This window comes from Podarcis liolepis, assembly GCF_965112155.1.
Source record: "Podarcis liolepis genome assembly, chromosome: 2".
Taxonomy (NCBI): domain Eukaryota; kingdom Metazoa; phylum Chordata; class Lepidosauria; order Squamata; family Lacertidae; genus Podarcis; species Podarcis liolepis.
Window position 1 is genome coordinate 52,680,621 of NC_139555.1, and position 13,634 is coordinate 52,694,254.

Genomic DNA, 13,634 nt, shown 5'->3' on the forward strand with positions numbered 1-13,634 from the left:
CTTTTTTATATAATATATTTATTAAAGTTTCCAGTTTTATACAAACAAAAAAGAAAAAACAAACATAAAAATATGAAAAACACATACATTTCACAGCTTATTTTCTTGTAGCTTATTTCCCCAACCTCCTCATACCGCCCCTTCTTGTATCCCCAGTTTAAGTTGTTTATACAGCAAATCCTTATCTCAACATCTTAAATTATTATAACTTCACATTCTTACTTTAAAAAAAGAAAACCATTTTATCATAATTACAGCTTAAAACCACTTAATTCCAATCCAACATCATTCAACATTCCTTAATTTTGCAATATTTTTGTAAATAGTCCTTAAATTTTTTCCAATCTTCTTCTGCCAACTCTTCTCCCCGGTCACGGATTCTGCCAGTCATTTCTGCCAGTCCCATGCAGTCAATCAGCTTCATCTGCCATTCTTCCAAAGTGGGTGGAATTGCACTACGTATCTCGCTGGAGCCAGAAACACAACATCACATGGTGTTTGCACAGTATTTCATCTGTTTAACTAATTACCTGTGGAAGACACCATAGAATCAACTGATCTCTTCAATGACCAATGTGCAAACGGAGTGCATGTAAGTGCACATTCATTTTATACTCTTAATCATATATTGTTATGAGTTCGTGGGGAAGGGGTTAGACTGTATGCTGAGACCCTTCTAGTTATTGAAATAGCCAGGCTATCTTCCTGGTGAGATAATGGGTCGTTAAGGAAACAAAGGAAGTAGCTTTGTGCCAGAAGACAAAGGGGTCCCTCCCTCAGATGTCTGGTAGTTAAAAAGACAAAAGTGAGAGTTGAGATAGCTGGAAGCTGGAAGCAAAGCTGCAGGCTGGGAAGCCAGAGAGAGAGCCATGCCTTATTTCTGTTGTTATGGGGGAGTGTTAATGCTGCAAGCCCCTCCGTCAAAGGTTCAGGTTGTATATATGTGTAAATAAACCATAAAGACGCCACAGTCTCCACTGTCCCTCATTCCAAAGGAAACTCAAACCCTAGGCAAGTGCCTGGAAACCCAGGAATCCTTCACCACTCAGAGATTGGGGTGGCATGCAACAATATAATACATGCTCGCACTCTGAGATACAATACATGATGCCTGCATTCTTCCTAGAAATACAAGGAAGTATTTGTGCAAGCTAACTAGATTCCTCGAAAAATGCCAGATACATAGTTTCCCACCATTCTTCTACTCTGGTTCTTTTCCCCCCTTTGTCCCTTATTAATTTGTGCAGCAGCTAATTATGATCCCTGCAGGCTAAATAACTGTGCAGTTAAAGATATACTAGATGAGTGGGTACGGTACTGCAATAAGAGAGGCTTTTTTCTGTTTGCTTATTACATGTATTGTTTTAGGTAATTAACATCCACTTTGTAGTGGCAACAGAGACGCCTTGCTGTCTGTACAGCTTCTTGGCTCGCAGCCTTTAAAATGCTGCTGGTACACTCCTTGCAAAACCATGTTATATAATTCCCCAGGTTGAAAGGAATTGTGCCCATCCAGGTTCAACTGGAGTGTGTGCGCCCTGGCATGTTTACATGTGTGTGTATATGTACACACTGATAGACCCACACATTTTAAAATATTTTTAAAGTTTACATCATGTTCCTAGAGTCCTGCAGGCCGCATGGCGTTCAAGCACATTCCCTGCTACCACACCTACCTGCAGAGCAAATGTTGTGAATCCCAGGCAGGTGCCACAGACCACACACAAAACAGAGGGCAATGCCGTCGTTAAGAAGCCCTGCTTCACATCAGAGAACTTTAGAAGCACAGGATCCCAGCAGATCTTTTAGTTCAACTCCCCGTATCTGAATGTGGGATATATTATATTTACCATATCCTAGTACCTTTGCTGAAGTTCATGACATGGCTAAGGGCATGGTCCTTCGTGAGTTATGAGGCGAACAACCCCTGAGCTCTTCTCCAGCTTAAATTTTAATGAAACCCTACAGTTTCTAGAAGAGACGGAGGACTTCCTCTCCCCACTTTCTCCTTCTTTTTCTTATCTCAGATTCCCAACGGCACCTGGTTCCAGTAGCTCGTGGTTCCTGACATTGGTGTGGACATCAAAGGCAAGAGAAGAATACATTTGCTAGAACTCCTGGATTCTGGGATGTTACAATAACAGTAATTCAAACAAGAGAAAGAGAAGCCATGATATCCCAGTGTCAAGTGTGGAGTATCCTCTCCTTCCCCCATAGGCAAGAAGAACGAACAGTTTGTATTGTATGGCTTTTTATTCAGTCATCTGGTTGCAAGACAAAAAAATCCATGTCTCCACGCATAGGAGACGTTGGCTACTCTGAATCCCTCCTCTTCTGTTGCCCACAACATCCTGGAAACCTACGGGAAGTCACAGGAGTCACATCCCCTCCGCATACTCTGTTCTTGAATGCAGAGAGACCAATGAGCCCTTGGACTAGGAGGGTCTCCCAGAGTCTCCAGGGAGGTCTCTGCTATCTGCTCTCTAACTTCTCCCTCCTCCTCCTCTTCCACTACCTCGTAACTAGGCATTTCCTCATTCAGCTGTAGATCATCCCTGTCTCCCTCTCCTCCTGAAACTGCTGAAGATGGGGGAGGGGGGACTTCCCACGCCCCCTCCTCTTCTTGGAGGAGCCGATCAGACTGAGGGCACATTTCCTATTCCTCCTGTTCAGTCCAGTCCCTGACACACAGTGGCCTCAGCAGATGGTAGGTGCACGGAGAAAGAAGGGTAGAGAGATCCCTTTTCCACCACTGTCAGCAGTGTCCAGTATGGGGGTGGGGATCATAGGAGGGTAGTCTGGGAGTTCAAAGGAAGGCAGCAAGTGTGGGTGGATTTAGAACACTTCCCCAACCTCCTTTACTTTCTTTTTCAATTGCCCGTCTCATTCCAAATGAGGGAAGTCCACAAAGCACTACTAAGGAAGTCCCCACTAGTTGCCACCATACTGGATACTGCTCAGCCATTTCCCAGTACTTGTTGGGTAAGGTTCTCAAGTGTGTAGTGTTAGAATTCCTGTTCTGTGATTGCAGTCATGGGATTTTTGTCTATCACATGACGGTGTATGTTTTGACTCCACAGAGTGGGAAGTGATGGAGACAGAATGTTTGTGTTGCTGTATTCCATGAAGTGGGACTATTGTCCTTTGTTCTTTTTCTCTGTCTGATGCTAGAGAGAGAGGGAGCCATGTTGCAGTGCTCCGTGTGTGTGTGTTTATATGTAAAGAAAGTAGATTAGCCAAAATGCTGATTTGCTGAGGTCTGTTACACAAGCTGCAAAGACTCTGCGGGTCCCTAAATATGCCGTTGTCTGCTGGCATCGGTCGCTGTGATGTTTGGGCAGAAGAAAAATTTTGAAACTCCCGAACGATAGACCAGGAGGGAGAGAACATGCCAGTCGGGCATGTGTCTCTGTCAGGGTCCTACTTGAGTGTAGGATGAGCTCCTGACATCTGTAGGATACACACAGAGCCCATGCATGACAATTTCACATCTTCTTTCTTTAATGACTACTTCCTGTACTTCTAGTTTGTCACCAGTATAGAGATGTGTATGAAAAAGATTGCTAATTAAGCCACAAGAACACAGAGGTTTCCTTCTTTTAGCCCAACTTTGTTCAGATAATTTCCTAAAGCAAGAATTGGGAGCATAGGAAACTTGCCATGTGGATGAGAGATCCAAAAAACTGGAGCATGTTGAACTGGGTGCAAATTAGAACATTTGGCACCAGTTTCCACTTTAGTTTGGCCTTGAGAAATAAGCTCATACCTAGCTCTTGACACTGCATTTCTATAACTCTTCCTTTAATTGGACCCATCAGTTGCCCAGCTCAGCCTACATGAGAAATGTAGGAGGAAATGAATGTCCCCTTCGCTACTATTATTAGATCAGGAACTCATCTGCTATCTGAGAGTAAATACATCTCTGCAGTTGTAAATCATCTTGCCATGTCTTTGGGTTGCCACAGCATAAATCTAAACATAAGAAAATTGAGCAAAAGCAATCAAGTATGATAAAAACATAAAGCAGGGAATACAGTGCCACAGAAGTGCACATTATCAGAGACATGGTGCCTATTTCCAAATTCTCCGATGACCCCATATAGAAAAACCGGGACACCATCTTCTTAGGCCACGTTTCCACACAAGTCATATGACCCACACAAGATCGCGGGCATCTTTTGCCCTTTCAAAGCTAAGATTATTGTGATTTGGAGCCTCATTTTGGTCAGTTTGGTTGCTGTCCATGATTTCAATGTCTGTTATCACCTTGGTCAAAGCTTTGCATTTCAGATGAATATCCACATCAAGTTTGGTTCAGGTTTTTCTTAAAATGCCCACCACCAGGGCCGGATCTAAGTTTGATGAGGCCCTAAGCTACTGAAGGTAATGGGGCCCTTTATATGTCCAGCTGTCCTTTGTCAACAACAAATTGCTGCTCTTTTTTGTGCTGAATATATGCTAAATGCGGGGCCCATTACTTACATCAAAGGAGCCTGCACAACACAAAACACTGTTGCTGTATGTAGGTTTTATTTTATTTTATCTGTTTTTTATCTTCTATTTTGGAAATGTACATCCAGGGGTTTTTTTCCCTTTAATTTTTTTGGGGGGCCCCAAGAGATTGGGGTCCAAAGCTATAGCTTGTTTAGCTTATACGTAAATCCAGTACTACCACAACACACTGGTCAATCCTGTGTAAACTGGCAGTTAGGAATAATGTCCCCATTGTCTCTTTTTCTAACCAGTACTGGTCCTACCATTTGTCAGACTATCTCAGGCAGCAGATTGCAGGGGGTTGGACTAGATGACCCTCATGGTCCCTTCCAACACTACAGTTATATTATCCTATGATTCCTCCACACTCCCACTACCATTAAAAGGCAGCAAGTTGCCAATTATTTGGAGCATCATTATATTTGATTTTATGTCACCATGAGGAATGCCATTTCATGTTTGGGCACCCAAACGTCTCGGTCTGACTCCAAATTTAACAGAGATGTTCCCTGTTTTCAGCAAATATTTCCTGCATCAGCATACCACAGCTAAATGGATGGAGCATCTCTTTCATTCCTGCTCCCTGTGCCACTCCACAGAACTTCATAAAACACAAATATATCTTCATTGCCCCTTGTTTCTGAAATGGAATGTTGGCAGTCTTCACAAAGGCTGAGTAATTTGACTGCAAGGTTTTTAAAACTGGAAATGGCAGATCAGAGGGTGAGCAGCAGTACAGAAGGGTCACATCAGCACAGCGTTGCTCTGACAAAACCATAGCAAAAAGCTTTGTACTGAAGATGGGGTGTAGTAATTGCTCCAGAAAGTGTGGCAGAAACTTGTTGCACATTCTAGGAATGGCACTAGCCAAGGAAAGCCACAAAATGATACAGGTTTTTCAGCTTTTAAGAACTATGAGAAGATTAAAGAACCTGACAACTTTACAGAACGAAAAGTTGTCTTGGATTTGGAACGTGGTCATTTTAAAAAATGCTGAATAGTCTGAATGGCAACTTTTTGGCCAACACAGAGCATGCTTGAGAGAATGTCTGCATAGTGGTTATAGTGGTGTAGTGGTGGTGTGGTGTAGTGGTTAAAAGCGGTAGTCACGTAATCTGGGTAACCGGGTTCGCGTCTCCACTCCTCCACATGCAGCTGCTGGGTGACCTTGGGCCAGTCACACTTCTCTGAAGTCTCTCAGCCCCACTCACCTCACAGAGTGTTTGTTGTGGGGGAGGAAGGGAAAGGAGAATGTTAGCCGCTTTGAGACTCCTGAAGGGGAGTGAAAGGCGGGATATCAAATCCAAACTCTTCTTCTTCTTATAAACGGATCAGACATGAGTTCAGTGGGTTGGTGGACCCTTGTAATCTATTGCTGTTGTAGAAAGTGCACAATCATCACAGACCATGTAATATGCACACTTGCAAATCAGGCATCATCATCATCATCATCATCATCATCATCATCATAATTTATTTATACCCCACCCATCTGGCTGGGTTTCCCCAGCCTCTCTCGGTGGCTCCCAATCGAATACTAAAAACACAATACAGCATTAAAAATTAAAAATTTCCTTTAAAAGGGCTGCCTTCAGATGTCTTTTAAAAGTTCCTTCCTTGACATCTGATGGGAACGCATTCCACAGGGCAGGCGCCACTACCGAGAAGACCCTCTGCCTGGTTCCCTGTAACCTCACTTCTCTCAGTGAGGGAACCGCCAGAAGGCCCTCAGTGCTGGATCTCAGTGTCCGGGCTGAAGGATGGGGGTGAAGACACTCAGGATCGAGGCCATTTTTGTTTTCCTTCCTTCCTTCCTTCCTTCCTTCCTTCCTTCCTTCCTTCCTTCCTTCCTTCCTTCCTTCTTCCTTCCTTCTGCCTACTTCATCTCACTAACAACACATTTGATAAAGTACAGAAAGTGTTCGGATGACAGACCGTGAAGCTATCATGTGGACGTATCCAAAAACCAGGACAACATGGAACAAAAAGGTGAAAGATTAGTAGCAGAGAGGATATCTGGGCCTCAGATTTGTGGGGCCAGGTTTGCTCAACTTGTGACCCATCAAACTGAGCAGCTCCTGCCTACACTCACTAGACATGCAAGGTAAATGGGACGCGGGTGGCGTTGTGGGCTTGCTGCTCTGCCTCAGCTCCTGCCAACCTATCTCGAAAGCACACCAGTGCAAGTAGATAAATAGGTACTGCTGCAGTGGGAAGGTAAACTGCTTTTCCATGCACTCTGGCACCAGAAGTGGTTTAGTCATGCTGGCCACATGACCCAGAAAGCTGTCTGTGGACAAATGCTGGCTCTCTTGGCTGCAACCCCATAGTTGCCTTTGACTGAACTGAATGGTCCAGGGTGTTAGGATATTTCCGTTCCACCTTAAAAGGGGGCAGGCTTTGTAAGTTACAGAGTCTGCGCATGTCCTATTCACAGGATGTTTATGTTTGCTGATTCCTTTCGTTTTCTCAGTTGGCCGAAGATGCTGACACAGAACGGTCATGTTTTTCTTTGTTCTGTTATACGCTAAATAAAGTCTGTAAAATATGCTCTTCTGCGGTGCAAGCTTTTGGCTGTGTTTCTGCTGATAAACAGTGTGCACAACCCTGGAATGTGGCTAGGAATTTCCAGAGGCTTCGTGCCGCTAACTGCTGGATCTGCCTGTCTACGGGAGATCGATGGACGCCCAGAACTCCGGCTTGGGCCATGATGGACTATATCTCCCTGGCAGTTTCCCAACACAGGGTTCATTTACCTTTACCTTAATGGATGCATTTGCACTGTAAACCATGGTTTAGCACTATGCGCATGAGCAGGAGGGAGCTGCCACAAACTTTGGACTCAGGCACTCCCTTCCCCTTTACTCTTCTCCTTCTCTGCAGCCAACGATACTTCAGCAGAATGAAGTTTTGCTTTCTAAACCTGGCTTGTTATACCATACCAACCAGAGACATACAGTAATGGTTAATTTCTAAACAGGCCATCTTCAAGCCATAAGTTGTGAAGCTGGCTTATCTAAACCAACCAGAATTTGTTTTAAATGGCACATTCTGGTTCATATGCAAAACTGGAAGCCAGATCTGAACTCTGCCAAAGTCCTTTTCTAAGTGGTAGGGGAGAAATAGGGGAAATCCGGAAAAACTTTCCTTGGGCTCACTCCATCTTGTGCATGTGGTGCTAATTCACGAATTAGCATTACATGTGGCCCATAGGAACCCACAGGGATATAATAAATCTCCTGCTTTTTCTGTCAACCTGGAACTATTTAAATAAGGGGGCTGCCAAGCACCAGGCAGGGCAGAAACATGGTTGTAAGTTGCTTTGGGTTGCCTTGGCAAGATAAAGTAACTAACAGATTTAAACAATCAGTTAATTAATTAATTCTTAAAATATTAATTAATGAGCTGCTGTTGGCTTCCTAGGTCACAACCTGAGGATGCCTGAGATGGGCAGTGAACATATTTGGCAAGCTAGACTGGGCTGTAACACCAAATGGCTTTAAAATGGGGTGTTGTAAGCTCCAAAGTGGGATATTGATTCAGTATAGACTTTTATCTGTGGGCAATGTAACCTTTAAAAAATCATTTATTTATTAAGCATGCCCCCTTCTGTCCTTTAAGAACTCAGAGCATCATCTCCCACCCAGACAATGTAATTCTATGTACCTCTACTCAGACATAGGGATGGAAGCATCTGTACATTTCAGTTTCTATCGGTTTCTCATTTTCCCCATCGGAATTTTGGTTCGCCACATTTCTGAATCAGTTTTTTTTAAATAAAAAAATCCTCATGGAAAATCATTATATTATATTAATATATCCCCTAACAAAACACATTTTAAAATAGATTGTTTTCATTAAAATATGCATTTTTATACATGGGCTGGAGATTATTATTTTGGGCAGTGTGAATTAGGTAAGTTGCATTAAAACTGAACGTTTTCTCCCTCTATCCATTCTGAGAAGGCATTCCCATTTACTTACTCTCAGATAGTAGGACTGCAGCCAAAAAATACCCAGCATGGCTCTTTACTTCGTGCCTGATTGGCCAATGCTTTTATGATTTCCTCACATTTACAAGCCTCAAATTGATGAACAAATTATAGTAAAAATCATCCTCATCTGTTTTCATGCTTTTAGGCCAAAATAACAATGTAAAGCATTCAGTAAAATGGAAAAAAGACTTTCATTTACTTTCACTTGCTTTCAACTTTCAATTCGTTTCATGTGTTTCCATTTCTTTTCTTCTTCTTTTTAATCCTACAGAGTATTTATTTTCAGGACTACAATGGATAGACTAAATTTATTTCCTTGATGAAAATTATTGTCGGGATTTAGAAAACCTTTCACTCCGTTTATGAACCTCCTCGTGGCTTTGGCCCGTTTCCTGGAAGCACTGCAATGAGAACCATGCACCACCTAGGAGAGGGTGGTGGGTATGATTTAAAACATCTTTCCAGGAAAAAAAGAGTAACAGAATGAGGAACGGGAACCTTTGGCCAGCCAGCCACGTTGCTGCTGCAGTGGGGAGATGGGCATGGTGCAAATACACCCCCAGGAGTACTAGATTGGTTCTGTCAGCGTGTTTGCACTGTGCTGACCTACCACTTTATCACTCCAAGCAGCAGTGAGGCAAAGGGGTGGTCATCCGCTACTATCACATGCATCAAAAGATGGAAAGGCAGAGCATAACTGTGCTTCTTCCTCTTCTTCTGACTAGCGGCAGGAGTACAGGACTTCCAAACCAGGGGTGGGAATGTGCTGGACACAGAGTAAATGGAAGCATGGGCACAACTAAAGCTGAGGTGGAGTCCAGAGTAGTAAAACTGAAGTGCTTGTTTTCCAATATTCCAAAAAGCACCTCCTTTTCCTTTTCACTGATGGGGTCTTTTAATTTTGCCCTTGCTCACAACTAAACCTTCTTCTTTATTGGTCAATGACAGGTCACAGCATAAACACCCAGAGGAACAGGTTTTCCATTGTCTTAGGGAGTGACGTGATTCCAAATCTTATCAGGGCACAGGGAGTCTCATGAAGGTCACTTGGAGCCGCTAACAAGTCTTGTATCTTCTTCACCCTGGTACATGATCTCAGCTTGACTAAAGTCTTGCCAAGCTTTCTGTTTCTTACGTTCCAGCAGGTTCTGGGCAGACAGAGATGTTTCTACCCTTAAAGCATCAGGGAATGGCTCTTCCTTTTCCTTCTCAGTGGTAGCCGGCACTAGTAGCAAGTGTTCTCTCCTGTTCTACCTCACCAGACCCCTCAGGTGTAATAAATTAAAACTGAGGTGGCTCCAGCTTAGCAGTCACTTCCACAGACTTATGGAATGGCGGCTTTCATATTAAAGGTATAGAAAAGCACCATAAAGATAGAGCCAAAAGCAGTTTGCTGGGTCAGGTGGAGCCACTAAAACAGGGTTCAGCAAACTTTTCCCCTCAGACCTTGTGGGGGGGGCACACTATATTTTTTGGGGGGAAATGAACAAATTCCTATGCCCCACAAATAACCCAGAGATGCATTTTAAATAAAAGCACACATTATACTCGTGTAAAAACACCAGGCAGGCCCCACAATTAACCCAGAGATGCATTTTAAATAAAAGGACACATTCTACTCATGTAAAAACATGCTGATTCCCAGACCGTTCCACGGGCCAGATTTAGAAGGTGATTGGACTGGATCCGGCCCCAAGGCCTTAGTTTGCCAACCCATGCACTAAAATATGCTCCCAGCAGGTGCATGACTGTAGCCTACTGGGGCAAGGCAGTGGGAAGAAGAAGAAGAAGAAGAAGAAGAAGAAGAAGAAGAAGAAGAAGAAGAAGAAGAAGAAGAAGAAGGGGAGTAGTAGTAGTAGTAGTAGTAGTAGTTTGGATTTGGCTTTATCACTACCTGAAGGAGTCTCAAAGCGACTAACAATCTCCTGTCCCTTCCTCCCCCACAACAAACACTCTGTGAGGTGAGTGGGGCTGAGAGACTTCAGAGAAGTGTGACTGGCCCAAGGTCACCCAGCAGCTGCATGTGGAGGAGCAGGGAATCAAACCCAGTTCACCAGATTACGAGACTACCTCTCTTAACCACTACACCACGCTGGCTCAATGCTGGTTGATGTGCAATTGCACTGGGCAGGATTCACCTAGTGAGTTCTGTCAGTGGAAGCCTTATGGAAGGACTTCCATTTTTAAAATGGAGCTTCCCCTTCACCTCCCTCCATGCACCCTCAAGGTACTCCAAAACTGGCTCCAAGTGGGTGGGTGAGGAAACTCCCTAGAAGAGGATGCAAGGGGGAGGAGAGAAGGTATCGCAACGGCTGAAATGCTTGCGCTGACAGAAAGATTGCCTTTGTCTGACTTTGAATTCCTCCCAGTGACTGAGGATCCTTCCTGCTGGTGCGTCTGCACTGTTCTGACCTCCCTGATGCCTCCACCCTTCCAATAAGAAACAGTGATCCACCTGCCAGAAAGCTAGCATAGCAGCTTTGCCCCACCTGGCGAGTATCTTCTGGTTGAAACCCAAACGGGGCTTGCTTTTCGTGAACAATTTTGCCCCCTGCAGACATCAGTCACCTTTGGACAATGCCTTAGATTGGTGAGGTGTAATGAATATTAAAGCACTGACACATCCAGCAGAAAGGCAATGTAATGAAGGATGCTCTGTTTCCTCGTATTGGTTATGTGGCACTGGCATCTTTTGAATCTTCTATCAAACTCCCATAAACTTTCTGGCTTGGAATAGTTGTAATCCAGGAAAAATCCCCGCAATTTAAGATTTAGCTCTGGCAGAACCTAATTTTAGATAAAGGGGTTGGGGGGTGGGGACCCTGATAAAACACTGTATGGATGGCAAGCATTCAACACCCTTCTGAAAGCATCTTACAACACGGTCTATTAAGAACAGAAAGAGTCTGCTGAACAAGAATACCTTTTATCTCCCCTTTGTGGGCCAAAGACAGCTGCCAAACACAAATTAATGTGTAATTATTTTTCTTCCCTGAATCATTTTCTTTCATGTGCCATAACATGCAGGCTAAATAGCACCACACCTTTGACTTTAATTGTGGTAATCTGATCTGTCAACCACAAGAAAGCATTTTCTAATGCTTTCTTTAAAATGGACTTTCAAGTCAAAGCAACAACAGGGACTACGATTGTTCCCACCTTTTCTTTTTTGTCCAGGTTGGAATGAGAATGTTGAAAACACAACCAAATCTTGGCCCACACAGCAAACAGCAGTGCCTTAAAAGATACAAATGGCTATGTGTTTGACAGGTGACTTAAGGTGATGATAGGAATCCTTTTTTCCTGTGTTTGGTGACTAATTATTTGCCTGGTAAATGTAAGGCTACCTGGCTTTGCGTTAATACTATAATGGGAAACAGACTGTAGTATTTATCTAATTCAATTGTTTAAACATTTGGAAGAAAATGCATAAAGAGAAGCAGGTGGCTTGATCACTTCGGATCTTTTGTATGATAGAGATTGTCAAAACAAATAGGATTGCTCTTGATGGGGCTTTGCTGGTGATTATCCTAGAGATTGAGAGTTTATTTACTAATGCGAATGTGATCAAAAGGCTAGGTTCAAGATACATATTGATTTTATGAAATGCATTTTAATTAAATATTAAAATTGCCCCTGTTCAGTCAGGAATGAAGATTCATTGCTATGATAAATCAATTTCATGCGAAAGGCAGGATCTCTCTTGGCAGGATCCACCAGGAATTTCATCTGCATAATCCATTAGTAAAACCTAGGCTGCATTCTCTGACTGCACTTTATTCTGTCTTCTCAACATTTGCTTACCTGTTAATTGTTGTGCTTGATGTCATCTTCCACATGATGCAGAAGTCACTTCTGGAAATTTTGTGGAATCTAGCAGAAATTTAGCATTTGTTTCGGTGCAATTTTTATTTTATTTTATTTAGTTATTTTTAGTTATTTTCAACCCCAATAATTTTTGTATAGCAATTTCCCTCGTTTTCATGATCATGTCACCACTGCTCATATGACACATCTAGGGCAGTATCCTGGCAAACAGTTCTTTCCTGCTGTTTAAAATTTATTGCAGTATCAGTCAAAAAGCCACAGTTCCATAAGGCAACAGGCACTGCAGTGTAAAAGGAACAGTTGAAATCAGTACAGAAGCACTAGCATCATAACCAGCAAAATGAATGCAATAAACCCTCCATTTGACTGCAGCCTTTAACACTTTTCCAGTTCTCAATTCAGTGGGTGTAGACATAGGAGATCCCCATTTAAATGTATAGAGCAGAAGGGGCCCTAGCTAGTTTGTTAGGATTACCATTTATTGGAACATAATACTAAGGATGTGATCCAAATGTTCACCAGGTGGCAGGGCTCATGTTTGGGGCTTACCTATCTTCCTTCTGTTTCCTTCCAGTAAATGTTTCTCCTGAATTTTGTAGACTCCCTGACTACTCATGCTTCCTCATCAGGGGGGGAAAAACCCGTTGGAGGAGTTTGTTTCGGTATTTTATTTATTTATTTACAAATAAAAGTATTTATATAACACCCTCTCATAAAATATCAGGGTGGTGTTCAGCAGTGTAAAAACATTTCTTAAAAAAAAATAAAAGCAGTACAGAACAATCATTAAAATGACTGGCTACTGAAGAAAAAATTAAACCACGACTTACACTTGTCAGTGCAAAAATAAAAAATAAAAACAAAAAAATCAAGAGATGCATGGAAGTCAAAAGTGGGGTTGACGAATCTTTGCTGAAAGAGTGCTCCACGACATGAGACTGGCAGTGCTAAATGTCTGCCTTTCTGAAACACATGAATCTCTATAACTTGGGGGAAGATGATGTCTTACTCTGGGCTTCAATTGAAGAGTTGGCATCCTGGAAGACTGCAGAGTGAAAAGCACTGAGGAGATGATTTGCAGAATGAAATGATGGGCCCTCTTACAAACAGTCTTATCCCCTGCACCCACTCATGAGAACTTATCTGAATTTTCCTTTCCTTTCACACCTTTCGAACACAGTTTCTTGCCTTGTGAACTGATGCAGAGCGGGGCTGGTGGTGTTAGACTTTTCGGCACAGCACTCTGCTGAGGTTTAGCTCGTGAATTCTTCCACCACCCTGCTTGGCGCTGCAGGCACGGATTCAATTTTAGTCATC